Here is a 23691-nt window from a genome sequence, read left to right on the forward strand (position 1 = left end):
GATTAAATACATTTTTTTTCTTTCATTGAGAATGCATCTTTAACATGTTTCAATAAATCCCAAAACAACAATTTTTTTATTAAAACGTTCCAGTTGGTAAAAGCAATATACATAAAACTTGCGACATTTATACTCGCAGGGAGAGAAAAAAAAAGTGGTATTCAATTCAAGTTCCTAATAATTATTTGTTTTGATGTCACTTGTTTTTAACTGTGGGTGTCAGAAGATGAATTAATTCATTTTTGAAATAGTGTACATAAGTAAGAATGATGTTCTAATATTTGATCAAACCGAGGTTTTCAACATGTGTCCCATCTTGAAGTGATCGTGTTGAAGTGCAAACTGAGGTTTTCAAAACATTTCATATGATCAGAAGCTATATGCAGACTAAAATTCGTTGCAGTATATTTTGCAATCTTATTTTGAATTGTAAGAAATGTCTATAATGATGCATCGATTCCAGTTTATGTTATTTCTGCTATCCAAATTGTAAACATTTTCAATGACATGAACTTTTTTTCAACAAAATTTATTAAATTTGGTGCCTCAGAGTACAAGCGGTTAATGTAATTGTCTTAAAAAATAATTAGACTATTATAAGTCATTTTTGTGTCCTTTGTTAGAAAATGAACAATATTTTATAGAAGCGACGCTAGGTAGTTATTCGTAATATGTGGTAAGATATTTTGAGCTGTTTTATTCTTATTACTGAGTTCTGAGTACATTCTATTTATCATATTATTACTGAGTTCTGAGTACATTCTATTTATCATATTATTACTGAGTTCTGAGTACATTCTATTTATCATATTATTACTGAGTTCTGAGTACATTCTATTTATCATATTATTATGAGTTGTTTTTGGGAAAGAGGGAGGGGAGGCTGAAACTAAAGTACTGTGCACCGGACGCTATTATGCTCGCTACGCCTCTGATGCATCCTTTTGTTTTGAAGTATGAAGTAAAAGGACTATATTAACAATGTTGAAACAAATATTCTAAATTAAGTTACGTTGTTCTTTCTTTCATAATGTTTCCGCGAGAGGCGTCTGGCAACAAGATCGATTCAAAACTTTCTCTTGAAGACATTTGAATGTGTCTTGGACTATTGCATTTTAGATTCTACCCGTCTTTCTCAAGTACGAAATTCAAATTTCTGCCGAAAGATAGCATCGTAGGGCCTACTGTTGTCATCTTTAACCTTTTGCGCTATAATACGTCTTGCTTGACACGAAGACGATATTTGGAACATCAAGTCCATTACAAACCTTCATGTTTTAATGCCCCTATTGTCTCTCCCACTTCGGTATCAGCTCGCCCCCTGACTTGCTAAACTTTATTTGACGTGCACTATTTTTACTATGAGAATTAGCGGCTGCAGATACCAGGATAATGAATTTATGAAGCTCAGAAAGCAAGAAAACACTTTGCGGCGGAGCCTCGAACGTAAATATTTTTGGTTTTGAGAGCGTCACTAGATTTAGAAGCTTCCCGGGGGATTGGGGGGGGGATGGATGCATATAGTAAATATTATGACGTTGAAATTTTCTCTTTGAATTTGCCTCTCTGTTTCTCATCTTACGAGATTCCGACTAGATCTAGAAAGACGAAAGAGGCTTAAGAATAAGAGCCATAACATTAAAAGATCGAGATGTAGATATTAATATATTTTTTTATTCAACTTTTGTGTCAACTTGTTTTATCTTCAAGATTACAGACGTTACTTCAAAAGAGAAGAGAATTATGTCCAGTCCAACTCACTTCATGTGTCAATCTAGATCTAGTCAAGCATGTTAATCCGTGACTTCAACTCTGCTAAGTTGTTGGTATTCCTGCCTAATTCAGGCAACCCATTCCATTCTCAAATGGCACTAGGGAAGAAGAAGCACTTGTAGGCCTAGGACTTTGTCCTAGCATATGAAATAAGAAATGTGCCTCTATCTTTGTGTATTTTATACATTTCTGAATTAATTAGATCTATCTAATCTAGGTTTTGTTTTTCTATTTCAATATTCAACCATTTGTAAATTGGCTAGATCTAAATCTAGTTTATAGAAATGTGCTGATATCAATGCACTAAAAGTAAATTAGATGTAGATCTGCACATTACCTCCACTGATTAATGGATACATCTCTCTAAAAAAAAAAGTCTACATTTCTTTAGTTTAGTAAGTCAATACAATTGCAGAAAGGAGGAAGATCTAACATCTTGAGTAACTTGAAACCGGAAACTAATTACTATCTGTGGTTAATCGACTCACAGACCTATATTTTTAAGTACGTAACTTTTTCAAGCTCTAATCATACTCTAATGGAAGTCGCCCAAATAAATCTTTTCTGTCTTAGAAAAGTAATGATCTTTAGCTTTCAAAGTTTATAAATAATGCAAAATCATTTCTCGGATTTTCTTTAGAATGGGCTATTAATCACATAACTATATATTCACGATAATATATGAAACAAAGCCATTTCCTGTTAGTTACCATTGAGATGTTTCAAAAATCCTAGATTTAAATAATTCAAGTCTGTTGATTTTAAATATCCTATAGATATATAAATAGATTGATTACCTAGATCTTTCTAGATTATGTATCTAAAAATTGCAAAATAATAATTATGAGACAAGAGTTCTCTTATTTTTGAAGTTCAATTACTAGCATGGGCGTAGCCAGGAGGGGTTCATAAAAACGGTTCAAACCTCCCCCCCCCCCCCCCCGAAATGAAATGGGATCGGAATTTAGTGACTTTTTTTTTTGCTTTGATTTTATTTATTTTATGTGAGATTTTAATACTAAACCATTACTTTCCCCAGCGTTGCCAATGGGGTTTTGAGTTTAACCCCTCCCTCCCCCCCCCCCCCCACCACCACCACCAGAGGGTTTTGCAGTTAAATTCCTCTCTTCTATAAAACAAAACAAACAAAAAAATGCAAACGACTATCCCCATATTCCAAAAGCATAGCTAAAGAAGATTTTGATTTTAAAACCCCCTCCGAAATTAACGATAAAACCCGCTCTTAATAATAATAATAATAATCTTTATTGTCTGTATGGAAATTTGTGTTACAATTTGTGCATTACACCAAACAAAAAACATTCTAACTATAAGAAACCACAGTGTACATTCACGGTGTTAACTATGCGTGCATTTGATATAACATTGTTTACCCTAACCCTCTGAGATCTCTGGGTCAAAAATATAAGACTATCCATTCATCAGTCACCAGATTCTATGAGTGTAGCCAAGAGGGTTTTTTGTGTTTAAAACAGCTAAAAAATACCTCTTTAATATAAAAAAAAAGCAAATTACGCACTCAAAATGCTATGAGAGTAGACAAAGGGGTTTTGAGTTTAAACCCCCTCCATCGGGATTTAAAGCTAAAAAAAAATACCTCTTCAATTAAAAAAAAATGCAAATTACACAAAAAAATTCTATGAGCGTAGCCAAAGGGGTTTTGAGTTTAACCCCCCCCCCTTTTTTTCAGTGGGGTTTGAAGGGAAAAACAACCTCTTCAATACATAAAAAAAAGCAAATTACACACTCAAAATGCTATGAGCGTAGCCAAAGGGGATTTTGAGTATACCCTCCCCCCTTTTTTCTGTTGGGTTTATTGCTGAAAATACCTCTTCAGTATAAAAAAAAAGCAAATTACACACTAAAAATTAAATGAGCGTAGCCAAGCCAAGGGGGGTTTCGAGTAAAAATTCCTCTCATCCAGAGGGCTTTTTTTTTAAGTTTAAAACCCCTCCAGATAGTTTTGAGTTTAAAATCTTCCTACAGAGAGTTTTGAGGTTGAAAACCTTTTTCTTCAATAGTATTCTAAAGCAAACTGCAGTCACCAAATTCTATGACCGTAGCTATAAAAAACAAAAAACAATCCCAGAGATGTTTTAGTTAAACCCCTCTCCCCCCCCCCCAACAAATGATTTTGACGATAAAACTTCCCTTTTCGATATAGAATCTAAAGCAAACTACAGTCAGCTAATTCCAAGAGTAGTCAGTGACTTGGCTCCATGAATAAAGTGCAGTGAAGAGTCGTCTGCTGAAATTGAAAAACACTAAAAGTGGCTCAACAAAGATGGCTAAGACAGATTCTAGAAGTCATTTATAGAGATCGGGTCTAAATCAAGGAAATCCCCTTAGTAAGGTTATGAAAGAGCGTCGCATGAGGTTTGCGGGACATGTTCTCCGACAAAATGAATTACGTATAATAAGAGTTGCGATGACATCCTAGTACAACTTGGCGCCACATTTTCATGGAGGTCCTGAGAGCAGGTGGGAAGAGGCTTCAGACATTGCCAGTGACAGATTTTTGTGGAAACAGCTTGCCGCCAAATGCGGCGAACGGTGCTGGGGGTCTAAGTCAGTAAGAATAACACATTAGGTTTTTGAAATAAAACTTTTTAATAGCAGGATAATGCACTGTAGATACCTCAGAATATGCATTTTGTTGGCTTTCAATACCGTAAATAGTGCTTGGCGGTTCCCAGCGCTCCCCCAGACGCCTTTGCTGGCAAGGGCGGAGAGTCTACAATTTTTCCACTAACTCCAGGAAGAACATATTCTAGGGCGCGCGCACACACACCGGAAAAAATCTTGGCTACGCCCCTGATTACTAAATCTAGATCTAAAAATTAAATTATATGTTACATAGGATAGGGTTGAAAAAATACAACTTTACTTCTTATAACTACTTTACAAAACAACGCCTTGTTTCAACTTTTTAAAAAAATTTTCACGACATTTTTTGTAGTGTTAAAAATAAATCCATGTCCAGTATAGATATAGTATATATAAGTCTATGTCTTACACATAGAGACTAGATTTACTTGTAAGGCATTCTGTAGCATTAAAAAAAAAGCTAACTATCATCACAGACCTTAAAATATTATCTAGTTCTTCAAATCTGTTTGCACTTTTCCCAATCGACGATTATCTCAAGATATTTTTCGGACGGACACATTGTACCAAGAAAATACTTTTCTAACACACTAGCTTTAAAGTTCGTGCATATTTGTTGTCCATATGGAAATGGTCATTATGACGCCCGAGGTTGTCTGTTGATAGGAATATGATTTTTGGGACTCTTACTAATTCGATATGAACTTTTTTTTTTTACAACTAGTTAATTGATATGATTTTTTTTTGTACAATAAACAGAAACGCTTTAAAGACCAGCTTAGGCGCCAACTTGCTTTAGCAGACATAGAAGAGAGCGCCTTGTTGCATGCGGCTTCAGAACGAGACAGCTGGAGGTCACTCACAAAGGCCGCGGGATACACATTTGAGACCAAAAGAAAATCCGCTACCCAAACGCAGAGGGCGTAAAGAAAATCTAAATCGACCACAAACGGACAATGGTTATGACTGCGCTGGATGTGGCTAAATATGTAGTTCACAGAAGGGGTTGCGTTACCACAAGAAATACTGCATTCTTCATTAATCTTCGGACTCAAAGACAAGTCTTAGTATTCAAGTGTGTGCAGATGTGAGTAAAGTGTGTGCAGAATAGGAAGACGATGTTTGAAATGATTGTAGTTGAAAGAGATGTACTATCTTTAAAATGATTGTAGTTGAAAGATTCACTGTCTCTGGAATGATTGAATTAATGCTTGAACATACGGAGACAGCCACTTACAATCGATCCATAATGTTAGCTTTAACAGAGACAGCGAATAAACGACTTACAGCAAATGTCCTAACCAATTCTCTCTACTACACATGTAAATATTTAAAATAAAGACCTTCACAGAACCAGCATGTCTCATCAACATTGGTGACAGGCCACACGCTACAGTTTACTTCAAAGAGTACATCTCTGACAATAATACAGCAGCTAAATAAGGATCACTAGGATACAGCAGCTAAAGAATGAGAAACATTGTTTTATTTCACTAGGATACATCAGCTAAAGAATGAGAAACATTGTTTTATTTCACTAGGATACATCAGCTAAAGAATGAGAAACATTGTTTTATCTCACTAGGATACATCAGCTAAAGAATGAGAAACGTTTTATCTCACTAGAATACAGAAGCTAAATAAGAAGAAACATTGTTTTATCTCACTAGGATACATCAGCTAAAGAATGAGAAACATTGTTTTATTTCACTAGGATACAGAAGCTAAATAAGAAGAAACATTGTTTTATCTCACCAGGATACATCAGCTAAATAAGAAGAAACATTGTTTTATCTCACTAGGATACATCAGCTAAAGAATGAGAAACATTGTTTTATTTCACTAGGATACAGAAGCTAAATAAGAAGAAACATTGTTTTATCTCACCAGGATACATCAGCTAAATAAGAAGAAACATTGTTTTATCTCACTAGGATACATCAGCTAAAGAATGAGAAACATTGTTTTATCTCACTAGGATACATCAGCTAAATAAGAAGAAACATTGTTTTATCTCACCAGGATACATCAGCTAAATAAGAAGAAACATTGTTTTATCTCACTAGGATACATCAGCTAAAGAACGAGAAACATTGTTTTATCTCACTAGAATACAGAAGCTAAATAAGAAGAAACATTGTTTTATTTCACTAGGATACATCAGCTAAAGAATGAGAAACATTGTTTTATCTCACTAGGATACATCAGCTAAAGAATGAGAAACATTGTTTTATTTCACTAGAATACAGAAGCTAAATAAGAAGAAACATTGTTTTATCTCACTAGGATACAGCAGCTAAATAAGAAGAAACATTGTTTTATTTCACTAGAATACATCAGCTAAAGAATGAGAAATATGGTTTTATTTCACTAGGATACATCAGCTAAAGAATGAGAAATATTGTTTTATTTCACTAGGATACATCAGCTAAAGAATGAGAAACATTGTTTTATTTCACTAGAATACAGAAGCTAGATAAGAAGAAACATTTTTTTATCTCACTAGGATACAGCAGCTAAATAAGAAGAAACATTGTTTTATTTCACTAGAATACATCAGCTAAAGAATGAGAAATATTGTTTTATTTTACTAGGATACAACAGCTAAAGAATGAGAAATATTGTTTTATTTTACTAGGATACATCAGCTAAAGAATGAGAAATATTGTTTTATCTCACTAGGATACAGAAGCTAAAGAATGAGAAATATTGTTCTATTTGACTAGGATACATCAGCTAAAGAATGAGAAATATTGTTTTATCTCACTAGGATACAGCAGCTAAATAAGAAGAAACATTGTTTTATTTCACTAGAATACATCAGCTAAAGAATGAGAAATATTGTTTTATTTTACTAGGATACAACAGCTAAAGAATGAGAAATATTGTTTTATTTTACTAGGATACATCAGCTAAAGAATGAGAAATATTGTTCTATTTGACTAGGATACAGAAGCTAAAGAATGAGAAATATTGTTCTATTTGACTAGGATACAGAAGCTAAAGAATGAGAAATATTGTTCTATTTGACTAGGATATAACGACACTTGTATTATTCTCACAAACAATTCATTTTAAAAAGTCGAAGCAGGTTAAAACAAAAAGATGCTGCTCTTATTTCAAACTTCTCCGGAAGACTCGCGCCACTCCAAAACTTGTTGAGAACCATCAGTGTCGGGAAGTCGTCTCCTGATTGTGAGTTGAATGTTGCAACTGATGTTGGTACAAACATAGATTTACCTACCAGCCTACTGGACAGACCTCACAAGTCACAACAGAACAGACTTGACATACAAGTCACAAAGAAGACTGTAGATCTTAATTCATACAAAAACAAATATTTGGTTCTTAGCAGTTTACATACCTAGTGGCCAGCACCAACAGGTGAAGATCAACTTGGGACATGTATTATGTTATCACAACTTGGAACATGTATTATGTTGTCACAAAGCTCTCTCCAGACACTGCGCGCGTCGCGTGCGACACTAAGTTAAGACGTGGGTTTGAATGTATCGATTTCAGAAGGCGTATTTAGGTAAAATGTTCGAAGCTAAGGCAAACAGATCTACACCTATGTATTTGGTGTGTTTCACCCAGCAAGTAATGTCACAGACAAGAGTTACTCAAGTCACAATGAAATATATACAGGAAATAAATGGAACAAGCTAGAATGACCAAAGAGTCAATGACAGAGACAAAAAAATAAAAAAACTACCAGTTACTGAGACTAAAAACGACTAATGAACTGAAACAAAAAAAACGACTAATGAACTGGGACAAAAAAAAACGACTAATGAACTGAAACAAAATAAACGACCAATGACTGAGTCAAGAGCGAATAATGAAATGAGACAAAAATGGGTCAAAAGTTTTACTTGTGAACCCATCTAGTCATAAATATAAGCCTGTAAAATGATAATAATACCCCATTATGGTGTGTCGTCTTGCATTGGTAGTTCTATCTGGCAACACACAATTAGATCTGTCTCTTCCTGGCAACACAGAAAAAAAAACAGCAGGGGAAAAAAAACGGAAGTCAATAACAGAAGAATTCTTCCTACAGCAGAGACAGCTATCGATGCACGGTTAGTGTACATTCAGATAGAAAGGTGAAGTGGTAGCTATTTAAAAAAAAAGTTTACTTTAGTTTTATTAAGAATGTCAAAGGACATTGACATCTGTAAAAAGCTTTGCTGCTAATGAAAATCTTTTTATTTACAAAGCTTTTATCAACTCTGTCTGGGTGGAATCCTGCGCATGTTGCTGTTATTTCTCCCACTTCCCATTCTCGGATCAAGATGAAACATCGTTGGGAAATACTAGTCGACCCACGGCGTAGCATACACTGTTATTTTGCAGGGCCGGCCTTAGGCCAATGCAACCTATGCGACCGCAGTGGGCCTCGCACTTTCTACAGACCCGCGCTAACTCTATGTGTAAATTATTAAATTAAACCATTTTATAACTTATAACAGAATTCCCGCAGCCTCCTGATTTACCAGGAGCTCCTTGAAATCTCCTGAAAGTGCAAAATATACGAAAAAGTCATGGAAATCTCCGGAAATTATTAAAATCTTTTGAAAACACAAAATAAAACTTCTGAAATATATAGAAAAAATTATTTTGGGGTGTCATTCAAAATGGAAAACGCCAATCCTACGTGCGATGAAAAAAAAACGGCATTATGCAATAAAGTAATAGTGGAATCTGGTGAAAGAAGCTTCTCGCGCCTCAAACTAATGAAGAACTACTTGAGGTCCACAATTCTCGAAGATAGATGGAAACATTTGGTAATTCTTGCTATTGAGCGTGATCTATGTAGGAAAAAGAATTTTATGATATACTGCAGTGATGCCCAAATTACGGGCCGCGGGTCAGGTCCGGCCCGTGACGTGATGCTATCCGGCCCGCCAAACGTCGGCAGTATGCACAATGTGTCGAAAATGTTTTTTTTTAATTTGAAAGATTAAAAAAAATGTTTTCTCTAAGTTAGGACGCTCACTTATTCTTTGACGGATTTCATTCTGATCTATGATATTTTATGCTCATATTTTTTTTTGGCAAGAAAACATAGTTTATTGTTTCGGCGCCATGCGCCGGTAGTTATTTTTTTGGTTCTTGGAACATTTCGCTGCTGTCTTGAGCTGGCCGTGTCGTTAACTTCTTGTGTGTGTAACACATGGCATCATTTCTGCATTAGTTTGGTAGATTGGAGGATTAAGGCAAGCTACAGAGTTGCTTACATTTTAAATAGAGAAATTCAGCCATTTTCATATGCCGAATACTTAAAACAATACTTGCAAGCAGTGATATGTCATGAAAAAGAGAATACTATTGGCCTTTCTTGCAAGACAATTACAAGGCAATGGTAGGGAAACAAATCTCCATGTAGCCAGATAGTCTGAAGTTGGTTTTGAACAAACTTCAAACTTCTCATTAACTTATGTAACTAGGCCAAGTAGATCAATGGGTTTCTAATAAAAGTAATAAAAATGTTGTTTATTAACTTTTCGTTGATGTGACCCGCGACACGAATGTCGAAAATCAGAATGGCCGCGGGCCGAATAAGGTTGAGCATCACTGATATACTGTATGGCTTCGTTACACGCAAGGCTCGTAAAGTAACTATGTAGGTAGTAAAGAATGAATAGAATGCAAAGACGAATTTATTTTCTAATACAAATTTTTAATTTTCACTTATTATCCGTATCCCTACTCAAACTTGTCCCCGCCAAATGCGTTTCGCATAGAGCTCCACAACGGTTGAGTCCGGCCCTGCTATTTAGTGACGGGTGAATACAGAGTAGATTACTTGTTCCCCCCCCCCCTCTTTTTTTTCGCCACTAAAACTACGTGGGGTAGAAATAAAAAAGAGTGATCGTTCCATGACTTCTTGGTCACAATGGTTAAGCCCGGCCCTGCTATTTTGTGACGGGTGAATACTACTTGTTCTCCCCCCCCCCCTCTTTTTTGTTGGGTAACTCGAGTCCGTCCGACTTGCAGAAATAAAAGAGTGATCTTTCCTTTACTTCTTGCGTGTCCCAATTGTTGAGCCATGAAGAGAATTATATATATAGATTCTGTGTTATTTCTCCCAATTCCCATTCTCGGATCAAGATGAAACATCGTTGGGAAAATAGATTATATTCTGAACAAACAAGGCATTTTGTTTTTGTTTGTGTGCTAATATGTTTATATTACGTCATTATTTTTCGTGAATGTTTTTGTGAAAGTACTTGAAAGGATGTGACGTAATAAAATGATGGTCTTCAATGTCTACTTATATCAACTCTTAATTAATTGTTATGTTTAATCGTCTACAGTAATTTATTTATTCTTCGTGAAACAGAACATGGTGTCAGAAGTGAGATACGTGAAACGTTTGAACAGTATTATACTGAGTTGAAGACTTTAACAAAAGCAATGTAAGTTTGACAACTTTCGAGATGAACTTATCAGAGATCGATTGGTATGCGGCATACGATCGGATCGATTGATGGAGACACGTAGACTTGACTTTAGAGAAAGCAGCGAGAAAAATTCGTGCTGACGAGAATACACAGAACCAAATGATAGATATGAAAGGACTACATGTAGATGCTGCTAAGCCAGTTAAAAGCTCACATGACAAAATGTCAAAGAATCCTGTTACAATTGTCATTAGAGATTTCCAGATCTTGTGGTAGATCTCACAGAAAATACAACTGCCCAGCATTTGAACAGACATGCCGAAAATGTAAGAAGAGAAATCATTTCGCCGCACAATGTAATTCGAGACATGTCAAGGCTGTTGATTCACTGGAAGATGAAAGTCAAGCAAGCCAAGTAAATGAGTTGTGGCTTGAGGCAATTGGTACTGACAACAATGTCAATATTATGGGAAAAATAGTCAAAATGAAGATTGACACAGGAGCACAAGCTAATGTCATTTCAGAGTCAACGTGGAATACTTTAGAAACTGATAGTTTAAGTTCTCAAATTCTACCCTACGAGCATTAGGGGATGAAGCCTTTGCAACTGATTGGGGTTTCAAGATAACTACATCAAGCCTCAGGTCCCTCAATCAAACGGTCAAAGTGAGATTACGTTGGAAATCATTCCAACTGATCCCAAACTATTGAAACCATCGCGGTAGCTGAAAATGCAGAGACATTATTCAAAGAACGACAGATGAGAAGCAAAGTGAAATACGATGCAAAAGCAAGACTACCTAAAGAATACTCTGTCGGAGAGAAAGTGAGAGTTCGTATAGGACAAACATCGAAGAACGCAGTTGTAGTTAAAAAAACATTCATCACCCAGATTTTACATCATAAAGACAAACGATGGAAAAACTTACAGACTAAATCAACGTTTTTTAAATAAGAGTTTCGATGAAGACATCTATGCGTACTATGATACCGATGAAGACAACGAACAGCAAACTGTTAGAACAAACGAAACAGACAGTTATAGACCAACGTCTAGAGAACTTGTTGTGCCGGTCAAGACAACCAGAAGTGGTCGAGTTGCTAAAGTTCGTAGTAGATATCAATCTTACGAACTTTAAAAGGAAGGATGTGATAAGAACTTTAAAAGGAAGGATGTGCTAATATGTTTATATTGCGTCATTGTTTGTTGTGAATGTTTTGTGAGAAAGCACTTAAAAGGATGTGACGTAATAAAATGATAGTCTTCAATGTCTACTCCTATCAACACGAAGTCTCTGTTCATTAATTTGTATGTAAAACTTGTCTACAGTCATTTATTTATTCTATGTGAAACAGAACAGTTTGTTTTAAGTTCGCAAGCGTGATTTTCAAATACCGGTATGCAAACTGGTTTAAATACCTAAAATCTCATCGGAATTGAAGCGGATAAACTAAGTCTTGAAAGTCAGTCCAAGAGTAGGTAGTGTGTAGTACAACATGTGTTGATGTTTACAACATGTGTTGTCGTCAGTCCAATTGTTGAATGAAACGTTTGACCAATAAATTATTGTGCTAGGTCTTACACTTGAAACAAAATTCTCTCTACGTCCCCCAGGGGGAGGGTAAGGGATTGCATCTAAAAAGCAGAAGTAGGATAATCTGATATAAACATTTCCCAAATGAAAATATCTGAAATTGTATCATTTTTTTTAGAATAAAACAAAAATGGTACTAATAGTACTATTTAAACAGAACAAGACACGGTGCTATAAGTCGATATGGTTAAAGTAAAAAAGAAGTCTTAAAGAAGCATTCATACACTTGAGTTTAAAGCATGTCGTGCAAACTCACTTGACGCTCAACAACTAGCCTCAAGGGAGTAGGTAGACTCGAGATGAAATTGCTTATTTGTACACCCAAATTTTAATGACGTTTTTTATTTCCTCTGTTCATGGCCTATTCAGAATAAGATAACACCGCCCACCGCGCTCATACAATGAAATACATCAAGGATCAGCCGAAAACATTCTGTAGCCTACAGGCTGTAATTAAACCTTTCATTAAACCTTTCATTAAACCTTTCATATGGCTATTATTATTAGTTGTTTTTTTTTCAAAGTAATTAATGGCAAGATACAATACACTGAAATAGAAGCTAGTGTACACTGCATCACAGAAGCAAAAAGATTCAGAATGAGCCTGACTAGAAAGAAATGGCTATAGTCTAAGAGCCATCCAGCACCTCGGTTACATCCGACAGCTTGATCATTATCATCACCTTGACTTTTGTCGTAGAGGTGCTGTGACAGTTCGCGTAACCAAATCCCTCTATTTTTCCGGGTCAGCAGCTGTTCTCAGCAGGATATCAAGAGAGAGCCTTTTCATCGTGCGCCTTCACTGTACGTTGAAGAATGATTTTTGAGTTTTCCTCAGAAGAATTAGAGTTTAAATGCGAAATCAAAAGAGTACAAAATAAGAATTGTATGTCTACATAATGGTGTCATAATACAGTCATAACCCGTCTACATAATGGTGTCATAATACAGTCATAACGTGTCTACATAATGTCATAATACACTCACAACGTGTCTACATAATGGTGTCATAATACAGTCACAACGTGTCTACATAATGCTGTCATAATACAGTCCCAATGTGTCTTCATAATGTCATAATACAGTCATAACGTGTCTATATAATGGTGTCATAATACAGTCATAACGTGTCTATATAATGGTGTCATAATACAGTCATAACGTGTCTACATAATGTCATAATACACTCACAACGTGTCTACATAATGGTGTCATAATACAGTCACAACGTGTCTACATAATGCTGTCATAATACAGTCCCAATGTGTCTTCATAATGTCATAATACAGTCATAACGTGTCTACATAATGGTGTCATAATACAGTCACAACGTGTCTACATAATGGTGTCATAATACAGTCACAACGTGTCTACATAATGGTGTCATAATACAGTCACAACGTGTCTACATAATGGTGTCATAATACAGTCACAACGTGTCTACATAATGGTGTCATAATACAGTCACAACGTGTCTACATGATGGTGTCATAATACAGTCACAACGTGTCTACACGATGGTGTTATAATACAGTCACAACGTGTCTACATAATGGTGTCATAATACAGTCTTAACGTGTCTACATAATGGTGTCATAATACAGTCCTAACGTGTCTTCATAATGGTGTCATAATGCAGTCATAACAAGTCTACATAATGGTGTCATAATACAGTCCTAACGTGTCTACATAATGTCATAATACAGTCATAACGTGTCTATATAATGGTGTCATAATACAGTCATAACGTGTCTATATAATGGTGTCATAATACAGTCATAACGTGTCTACATAATGTCATAATACACTCACAACGTGTCTACATAATGGTGTCATAATACAGTCACAACGTGTCTACATAATGCTGTCATAATACAGTCCCAATGTGTCTTCATAATGTCATAATACAGTCATAACGTGTCTACATAATGGTGTCATAATACAGTCACAACGTGTCTACATAATGGTGTCATAATACAGTCACAACGTGTCTACATAATGGTGTCATAATACAGTCACAACGTGTCTACATAATGGTGTCATAATACAGTCACAACGTGTCTACATAATGGTGTCATAATACAGTCACAACGTGTCTACATGATGGTGTCATAATACAGTCACAACGTGTCTACACGATGGTGTTATAATACAGTCACAACGTGTCTACATAATGGTGTCATAATACAGTCTTAACGTGTCTACATAATGGTGTCATAATACAGTCCTAACGTGTCTTCATAATGGTGTCATAATGCAGTCATAACAAGTCTACATAATGGTGTCATAATACAGTCCTAACGTGTCTACATAATGGTGTCATAATACAGTCACAACGTGTCTACATAATGGTGTCATAATACAGTCACAACGTGTCTACATAATGGTGTCATAATACAGTCACAACGTGTCTACATAATGGTGTCATAATACAGTCATAACGTGTCTACATGATGGTGTCATAATACAGTCACAACGTGTCTACATGATGGTTTCATAATACAGTCACAACGTGTCTACATGATGGTGTCATAATACAGTCACAACGTGTCTACATAATGGTGTCATAATACAGTCACAACATGTCTACATAATGGTGTCAGAATACAGTCACGTGTTGTCAGGACTGAGTCAGCCTGGGTCTCCTGTTTACTGTAGAGGAGAAGGGGGGCAATTCAGGTTGTTGATTTCAAAACTGTTATTGTTTTGGGTTGTTTTTATTTGGTGAGATGTTTTGTTGAACACAATGTAACTCATGATAAGGCAGTGTGTTTTTTGTTCCTAGTCCAGGACAGTTGGACTTTTTGGATATATATAGTCTAAGTGTAGACTCTAACTTTTTCTGTATTATAGTGCAAATAATGTAATTAAACATGTTATATGTCGGTAAAGTGGCATTCTGAATCTTATTTTGTCGTTGTATGTGTCATTATGGTATTGTCCAGGACTTGGGTACATTTAGCATGACACATACATATATTAGAGAGAAAATGAGTCTTGACACGTGTCTACATAATGGTGTCATAAAACAGTCCTAACGTGTCTACATAATGGTGTCATAATACAGTCTTAACGTGTCTACATAATGGTGTCATAATACAGTCCTAACGTGTCTACATAATGGTGTCATAATACAGTCACAACGTGTCTACATAATGGTGTCATAATACAGTCACAACGTGTCTACATAATGGTGTCATAATACAGTCACAACGTGTCTACATAATGGTGTCATAATACAGTCACAACGTGTCTACATAATGGTGTCATAATACAGTCACAACGTGTCTACATAATGGTGTCATAATACAGTCCTAACGTGTCTACATAATGGTGTCATAATACAGTCCTAACGTGTCTACATAATGGTGTCATAATACAGTCACAACGTGTCTACATAATGGTGTCATAATACAGTCACAACGTGTCTACATAATGGTGTCATAATACAGTCACAACGTGTCTACATAATGGTGTCATAATACAGTCCTAACGTGTCTACATAATGGTGTCATAATACAGTCACAACGTGTCTACATAATGGTGTCATAATACAGTCACAACGTGTCTACATAATGGTGTCATAATACAGTCACAACGTGTCTACATAATGGTGTCATAATACAGTCACAACGTGTCTACATAATGGTATCATAATACAGTCCTAACGTGTCTACATAATGGTGTCATAATACAGTCACAACGTGTCTACATAATGGTGTCATAATACAGTCACAACGTGTCTACATAATGGTGTCATAATACAGTCACAACGTGTCTACATAATGGTGTCATAATACAGTCACAACGTGTCTACATAATGGTGTCATAATACAGTCACAACGTGTCTACATAATGGTGTCATAATACAGTCACAACGTGTCTACATAATGGTGTCATAATACAGTCCTAACGTGTCTACATAATGGTGTCATAATACAGTCACAACGTGTCTACATAATGGTGTCATAATACAGTCCTAACGTGTCTACATAATGGTGTCATAATACAGTCACAACGTGTCTACATAATGGTGTCATAATACAGTCACAACGTGTCTACATAATGGTGTCATAATACAGTCACAACGTGTCTACATAATGGTGTCATAATACAGTCACAACGTGTCTACATAATGGTGTCATAATACAGTCCTAACGTGTCTACATAATGGTGTCATAATACAGTCCTAACGTGTCTACATAATGGTGTCATAATACAGTCCTAACGTGTCTACATAATGGTGTCATAATACAGTCCTAACGTGTCTACATAATGGTGTCATAATACAGTCATAACGTGTCTAGCTTTACTTGTCACTGTCGATATTGTAATAGCCAATCAGAATGCGACAGATACAAAATAAATATAACGATTCACACATTGAAAGTAGAACAGTATCTCGAGGGGGGAAGTTAAAACAGGAACGAAATGTCCGAATTGTAGATTTACCTTCTAGAATGTGAAGTGCGAGTCAGAGAAGCTTTAAGGTGAAGAAAATAATTGGGGCGTGATCTAAACTGTACAACAGTCATACATTACTCTGATGAGAGGAGGGGGGGCGGGGAGGATAGAAAAACTGGGAGTGTCTATTGACACTGCAAGTTGACAGATTCGTCTATTAATTATGCATGAACCCGAAGATTAGTTTTACAATTAGTGTCTTATAAAAGTGTCCAAGATCACGCTAGTAGAAACAGTTCTACTGGGAATGACAATAAATTAATTCAAAAAATGTTTAACTGTACATTACAACAAGCTAAATGTAAAAGTTTATCTAAGGGAAAGAAGCGCAAAATCCTTGCCATATATATCAATACTGAAGGAATAAGCTGTTTTTTTTCTATAGATAACACAATTAATTAATTAGTATTAATTAATTAATTGGTTAATTTTTTCCTGATTCATGTCTTGTCATCGACTCTAAATACTGGATCCGAGAATGAAGACAAGGAGAAAAAAAAGGGGAGTAACTCCACAGATAAGCAGCATCTCTCAAACATAATATTGAAATTGTGATTTACAATAGTAGCAAATCTCTCGTATTTGTATTATTACGTACAACAAGTGATAGTGTTCAGTTTCAATTTGATCGGATAATTCATGTGGGAGAAATAACGTGTAAAAAAATGTACCAGACAGAGTTGATATAAGCTTTGTAACATATATTTTAATACATTGTACTAATTGATTGTTACATCGGTGCAAATGTTATATAATCACTAATGAAAGCATTCAATGATATATTATAATCTGTGCAGACACAGAATTGTGTCCCTTGAAAGTATAAAATCGAAAAAAAAAAAAAAAAAACCCATGAAGACTCTGACATTGTACCCAGTAATGTTCTAGAATCTCGCTACGCCAAAAGTTCCGCCTGTTTCTCCTAACGTTACAGAAGCCGTGTACTAAAGGAATCCAGTTTTCAAGGCTTCAACAAAAAAAAAAAAAAAAAAAAAAAACGTCTTGGAATCATGATCGAAATCGTCAACATGTTTCTTGACCAGGGGGAAAAAAAGAACCGGGGGGGGGTGACCTGGTCTGTCACTTGCTGTGCCATGGCGCGAATTGTCTGACTCGTCAGAAGAAGAAACAACAAATCCAGGGTTTTCTAAACACCCCTCCCCCTCCCCCCCCCAGTGTATTTAACATTTGTGCTGAGTATCAAACCCAAAAGAATTGGAATGTATTATAATGATTATTTTGTGTAGAAATGATTAAAACAGATCAAACAGTAGATCAGGAGAGATATATATCTATAAAACGTCAAGGTCGTATTTGTTAATCCCGGGCGCCTCCCCCTGACAGCCTACCGATTGGGCCAAACAAGAAACGTCAATACACTATTCGATGGTATGAAAGAGCAAGCGTTAACTTGGTGAAGGTTTAATTGTTATGATATGATATTAAATAGGAAAGGCATTGTAAACAATTGAATACAATATTATGCCCATACATTTCAGGTAACTAAATGATAGCTTGTAGTCGCACCTTCATCCACCTTATAATTCTTAGACAGAAGATAACAAGATAAGCCTATCTGCAACTGACCAAAACTACCCATAACGCATGCCAGGTAGACGCTTTTTTAAAGCGAGGATTGGACTTGACAGTATTCTTCGAGTTCAGTTCATGGATATGAGAAATGTGCTCATCTTCGATCACGAAGGAGGAGCTCTCTATTTCTTATACAAGGGCCAACACTGCACACAACCAACTACGGCTCAACACAGTACAAGCTTTATAAACTCTAGCATCAACGCCGGGTCGACACCCAGGGCCAAAACCGAGATTAAACTGCTCAACTCCGGAGTCCCCAACCAACAAGGGCAAAGGCACCAGATGCACAGAAGCGTCCTTTGGTAACAGATCTTCCTTTGTCCACTAGGGTCAAGAAGTGGAAAAATAGTTAAAATGCGAAAGCCAAAAAATACGAAAAAAAAACTTTTTAAACAGGCCTTGTGAAAAAAAGTAGCCATTTCATCTTCATATTGCTCACAGTCAAATCAATTCCTTTCTTCAACCAGCTGCCAACAACGCTAAAACTGATCTATAAAACTTCCAAATATTATCAAGACAAAGCTTCTGTAGGACGACGAGATGGGGGATAGGAAATATAAGTCTTTAGGTAAATCCTGAGTTGACACTCCGCTAAATATCAACACATAATGAGATGTAAAATTCATTGTGATGAGATCAAGGAAACATTTGGACAATATGCACAACACACAACATACACAGAGCCTGTCTCTGCAATTTGTATATGATATCTCTATATACCGCAACATTTTTGAAAGTCTGCATGACGTTACTTAGCCTGCCTCTCTGGGCTCTCAGTAATCTAGTTGAACTTAATTACCAGCAGCAGTTTTTTTTTAATTTTTGAACAGTACATTTGTTTTCAGCCAACAAGACCAGAAGAAACGTTACAATTGGAAGTGCCCTCCCTCTCTCCGGCCCTCCCCCCAATCCCCCGATTAATTTTCATGCCATTTTCACATAAACGCGAGTGAACACATCCAGAGGAATACAAATAATGTTGAGAAAAGAAAAGCCAACCAAGAAAACTATCAAATACACACAAATAGTTCTAGTCACAAATTGAAGTCTTGGTTCTGAAGACAAAATATGCAGTGGCGTCCATTGGGACTGTATAAATTTGTTCTGAGATAATCGCTGGCCTGTATTTCGCATCTCGACGACATCTTTGATGTCAAGGTAATTGAACCCACGCTTATCTATTCAGCTCGCCACCTGTTACCGTGAAATTGAACACAAAAAAAAAACACTGACCAGGTAAAAGTCCTAAGCCTAAAACAAACTGGACACTCGATGGTAATGTCCATAGATCTAAATGTCCTCTTTCCAGGAAAGGAGAAAAGCAGCCATTAGGTTTGTATCGTCACGTTCAACAAGTAGACAGGGGCTAGAGAGCAACATTGAGGTGAAACGGCTCTTTTTTATCTTTTGAAAGCGAATGTTTTTTTAAATTAATTATGCAACCATTTTTATATAAAACAAGGTTACAAAAGACAGTTTGTGTGGAAACACAAACTCAAAATCGGCCCCCGAAGTGGTCCACCCAGGCAGGCTTCAATATTTTCAGAAAGAACATCCGAATGAAATTATATCAAAGACAAATGAGAGATAAGAATGGAGAAAGAAGGTTAACAGATCTTGTGTAGTGTCCCAACGGTCCAGCAGATCAAAGGATAGGTGAAAGTGAATGTAAAGTTAGATGTGAACCTGGCCTAACTAGTTTCCCCTATAGACCTTGTGGTCTATAGGGCAGATGAGGTAAAGTTCATCTGTTTTTGTGGCCTACAGTTAACGAGGGTGTCATGAATCCAGCACAACAACCAACCACCTTTACTTTTCACCAACTAATGTCAGGTACCCATTAGAGCTGGGTAGACTCAGAGGAGCCCAAGGATTCCGAAGTTGAAAATCCCAGTCTTCACCAGGATTCGAACCCGGGACCCCCGGTTCGGAAGCCAAGCGCTTTACCGCTCAGCCACCGCGCCCCCCTGGCCTAACTGATGTCTTATAATTGATCTAATTGTTTTGAAAAGGCTCAATCTCTTAATCGAATCCTCAAAAAAAAAAAAAAAAATTTCCGAAAAAAAAAAAATGTTCAGAAAAATGACGTTTCAAATAAAATTTAATTAATTAAATTAGGTCTAACTTATAATGCATACTAATTAGCTTTTTCTCTTTAAAAAACTGCTTGCATAACTGATTTTAAAAATTAGATTTTTCGCTTTCAGAAAAAAAAAGCCGGTGCATTAGAACTTTGAATGGTCTAAAATATTGTGATGTCGGATTTTCAATATCTTTTTTAGTTTACGAAATCTAAACGGGACGGACGGACAGACATTTCACACAAAACTAATAGCGTCTTTTCCCCTTTCGGGGGCCGCTAAAAATACATCACTTTTAAAACATATATGCATACAATTTTGTAATATATAAACGTAACATATACATTATCGATATAACAGTAAACATCAATTTAATCTAAATAACAGTAAGCATCAATTTGTTTTAAAACCCAATTATAGTTTTTAAAATGTAAAAACAACGCTCATATTAAAATGCGCTAAAAAAAAAAGGGGGGGGGGGCTTTGCGTGTTTCGCAAAAGCATTTCAGCCTTCGGCCTCACGATAAACACACACAAAAAAATATCTTATATTTGCCTGCTCCAAGAAAAGCCTACTCGGAACAAAACATTAAGATAAATGGACATGAAATGAATGCAGCGGACAGATTCACCTACCTTGGCAGCACACTCTCCTGAAACGCAAACATTGATAATGAAATCAAATTGCGCATCGCAAATGCCAGTGCATCTTAAGATACACAGTCTAAAAATGTTTTTGGAATAGACGAGGTACTACCACAAGTACAAATCTAGTACTAATCTAGAGGCTGTCACACACACCCCTTACATTGCTCTATGCCTCAGAAATGTTGACAGTATAAAGAAGACATGCAAAAAAAACAACCACTTTCACATGACCTGTCTCAGAATAATAATGTTAAAAGGCAAGAAAAAATACCCTGATACTGAAGTCCTTCAAAGAGCGGGCCTGCAAAACATACGCACAATGTTGATGCAGTCCCAGCTCCGATGGGCAGGCCACGATTCAAATTTTCCCTTATTAAATTATTCAAATTTTCAAAAGTGAATCAGAGCTTATTTTCACGGATCCCCGGCTACGCTTGGATGTTGTGTCACAAATTGTACACTTGGAATTACTACAAAGTAATAACAACTTTAACAACACATCACTAGAGCTCAAAAGGAAAAAAAAATCTAATTTCTGACACTTGCAAAGTTGAGAAATTGCTAGGAATAATTAGAGAAACTTTCCATAGCGAGTAGAAAAAAGGAGAAAAAAAAAAGATTTTGGTGAAGCTTTTTGTGTGTTTGAAAACCACCTTCACGATACCTCTCCGCTGCAATCTATGACCTGGTGAGTAGGGATTCAATGAAAACAAACAGGTGACGCAAAGGCCGTAGGTGCAAATCAATCACACTTTTTACGGTGTCCACTGATTAGCGTTGTAGCAATTCAAAACTGCATTCATCCCTGACGTTCCAGTTGAATACGTGATGTGGGGAATTTAAGCAATAGTCCAGGAATACGTCAATCTCAAGCCCATAGATGTTCTCTATGTGGATGGCGCTTATAGCTGCTGAAATACATCCAAGATATGGGTATAAGCTACTCGAATCTCAAAACAAACAAACATTTCTTATTAGTAAATGAAGAGTCTCTGACACACAGATGTGCTCAGTGGTTTTAAGCCTGACATGCAAGAAGCAGAGCACGTTGACCTCAAGTTGTAATTCTCCTTTAAGAAGTAGGGATCTAAGGGAGAGAGAGAATTACTTGGTTCTAATTTGTAGGACGTTTATGTGTGTGTGTGTCATGCTGTCAATGTTCCACTAGAGCTGCAGTAGCTTCAGAGACGCCATCAAATTCAAACTAGACAATGTTCATTGTTCTATTGTATTTGAACACGAGATGCTCAGATCAGAAGCCAAGCACTTCAACTCGGCAATACACCTCTTACAATTGAATTAATGAATTGATTCCTTAATGTTAAATAAATAAATAATTTAATATATCTAAAAAACCAGATGCCCGAGAGCCCAGTTTAGAAAATCCACACAAAAAAAAAAGGGGGGGGGGCTGCTTCAGGTATTTATGAACGATGATTGCAATCTTCCCACGGAACATGATCATCACAGGACAATGTCCCCTGAGGCGCGATATTCAGCAGCTTCAACCTAGAGCCAACGATTGACGACATCAACATAAAATCTCAAACCCAAAATGGTCGAGAGAAACAAGTGTCAGCCTCAGTCCAAATCACTGGAAGATTAAGTCTTATGGTTTCGTGGGGTCCTGGCGACTGAGTCCTAGAAATAAATCGAGACTTTACATAACGTGCAAGAGTTAATAGTTTTATCTTAGTTGCGTGGATCATTTGGGGATATATTTTATTACTGTTATTATTATGAATAGTTTTAGTAGTAGTAGTAGTTGCAGTAGTATTGTATAATGCGTTTTCATGTTTTCTTTCATTCCTAGGCTGCTATTGGATTCGCAATGTACCCACCTCCCTTTAGTTATCAAAGCGGTTACAGTCACTCTTGGATAGGATTTAAGTCAGACGACCTCCATATGAAGAGCTACTTAACATCAAACCACACACACACCACACACACTGATATATCAAGAGTATCCCATGTAGGCCTGTCTCTATCTGTAAGATCAAATATTCACATTGACTGGATAAACATTTTTTTTTAATTTTTTGAATGGACTCTGTATTTATAGTCTCCATCTTGGGGGTTCATATCAGTCAACTGTCCAATTAAAATAAAGCCATTAAAAACAGAGGACGGGTTAATGTAACACTTTGCAATCCAAAGAGACGTGACTTCATCCTGACCACCTTGTCATTTAATGTCTCCTCAACGACTGCGAATGTCAAGTGGGTGTGAGCCAGGCAACATGGATGCTGCAATCAATTGAAACTGTTCCATGGTGTATTGATGATGTGGCTAGTATGAGTGAGACAACAAGTACACATTCCTCCATTCCACTATGTTTCTTCTCAGCAAATGGAATCAGCATTCGCTTTATATATATATAAATTTCTTTGTTCAAATCTATACTCAATATGCCCAAAATTTTCAGATGTACTCGGGAACGCTTTAAAATTCTAAATTAAAAAGCCCACTCTCCAACGGGTATGAGTAGAAAACTGT

General features: G+C 36.3%; 1 protein-coding gene across 7 annotated transcripts in view; it reads right to left on the minus strand.

Moving 5' to 3' along the window:
- The window catches only part of LOC106079755 (GDP-D-glycero-alpha-D-manno-heptose dehydrogenase-like), a 46499-nt gene that overhangs the window by 18383 nt on the left and 4425 nt on the right, over nt 1–23691 (minus strand). For 2 of the 7 annotated variants that reach the window (XM_056035234.1, XM_056035236.1), the window contains one exon: nt 21860–22106. The exons of 3 other annotated variants lie outside the window; for them this stretch is intronic. The gene's annotated coding sequence lies outside the window, so the exon portion shown is untranslated. Of the gene's footprint in view, nt 1–2110; nt 2251–7765; nt 7923–21859; nt 22107–23691 lie in introns of those variants that run through there. 2 more of the 7 variants (XM_056035237.1, XM_056035239.1) reach the window with 2 other exon arrangements.

This window comes from Biomphalaria glabrata, chromosome 7 (assembly GCF_947242115.1).
Source record: "Biomphalaria glabrata chromosome 7, xgBioGlab47.1, whole genome shotgun sequence".
Classification (NCBI taxonomy): Eukaryota; Metazoa; Mollusca; class Gastropoda; family Planorbidae; genus Biomphalaria; species Biomphalaria glabrata.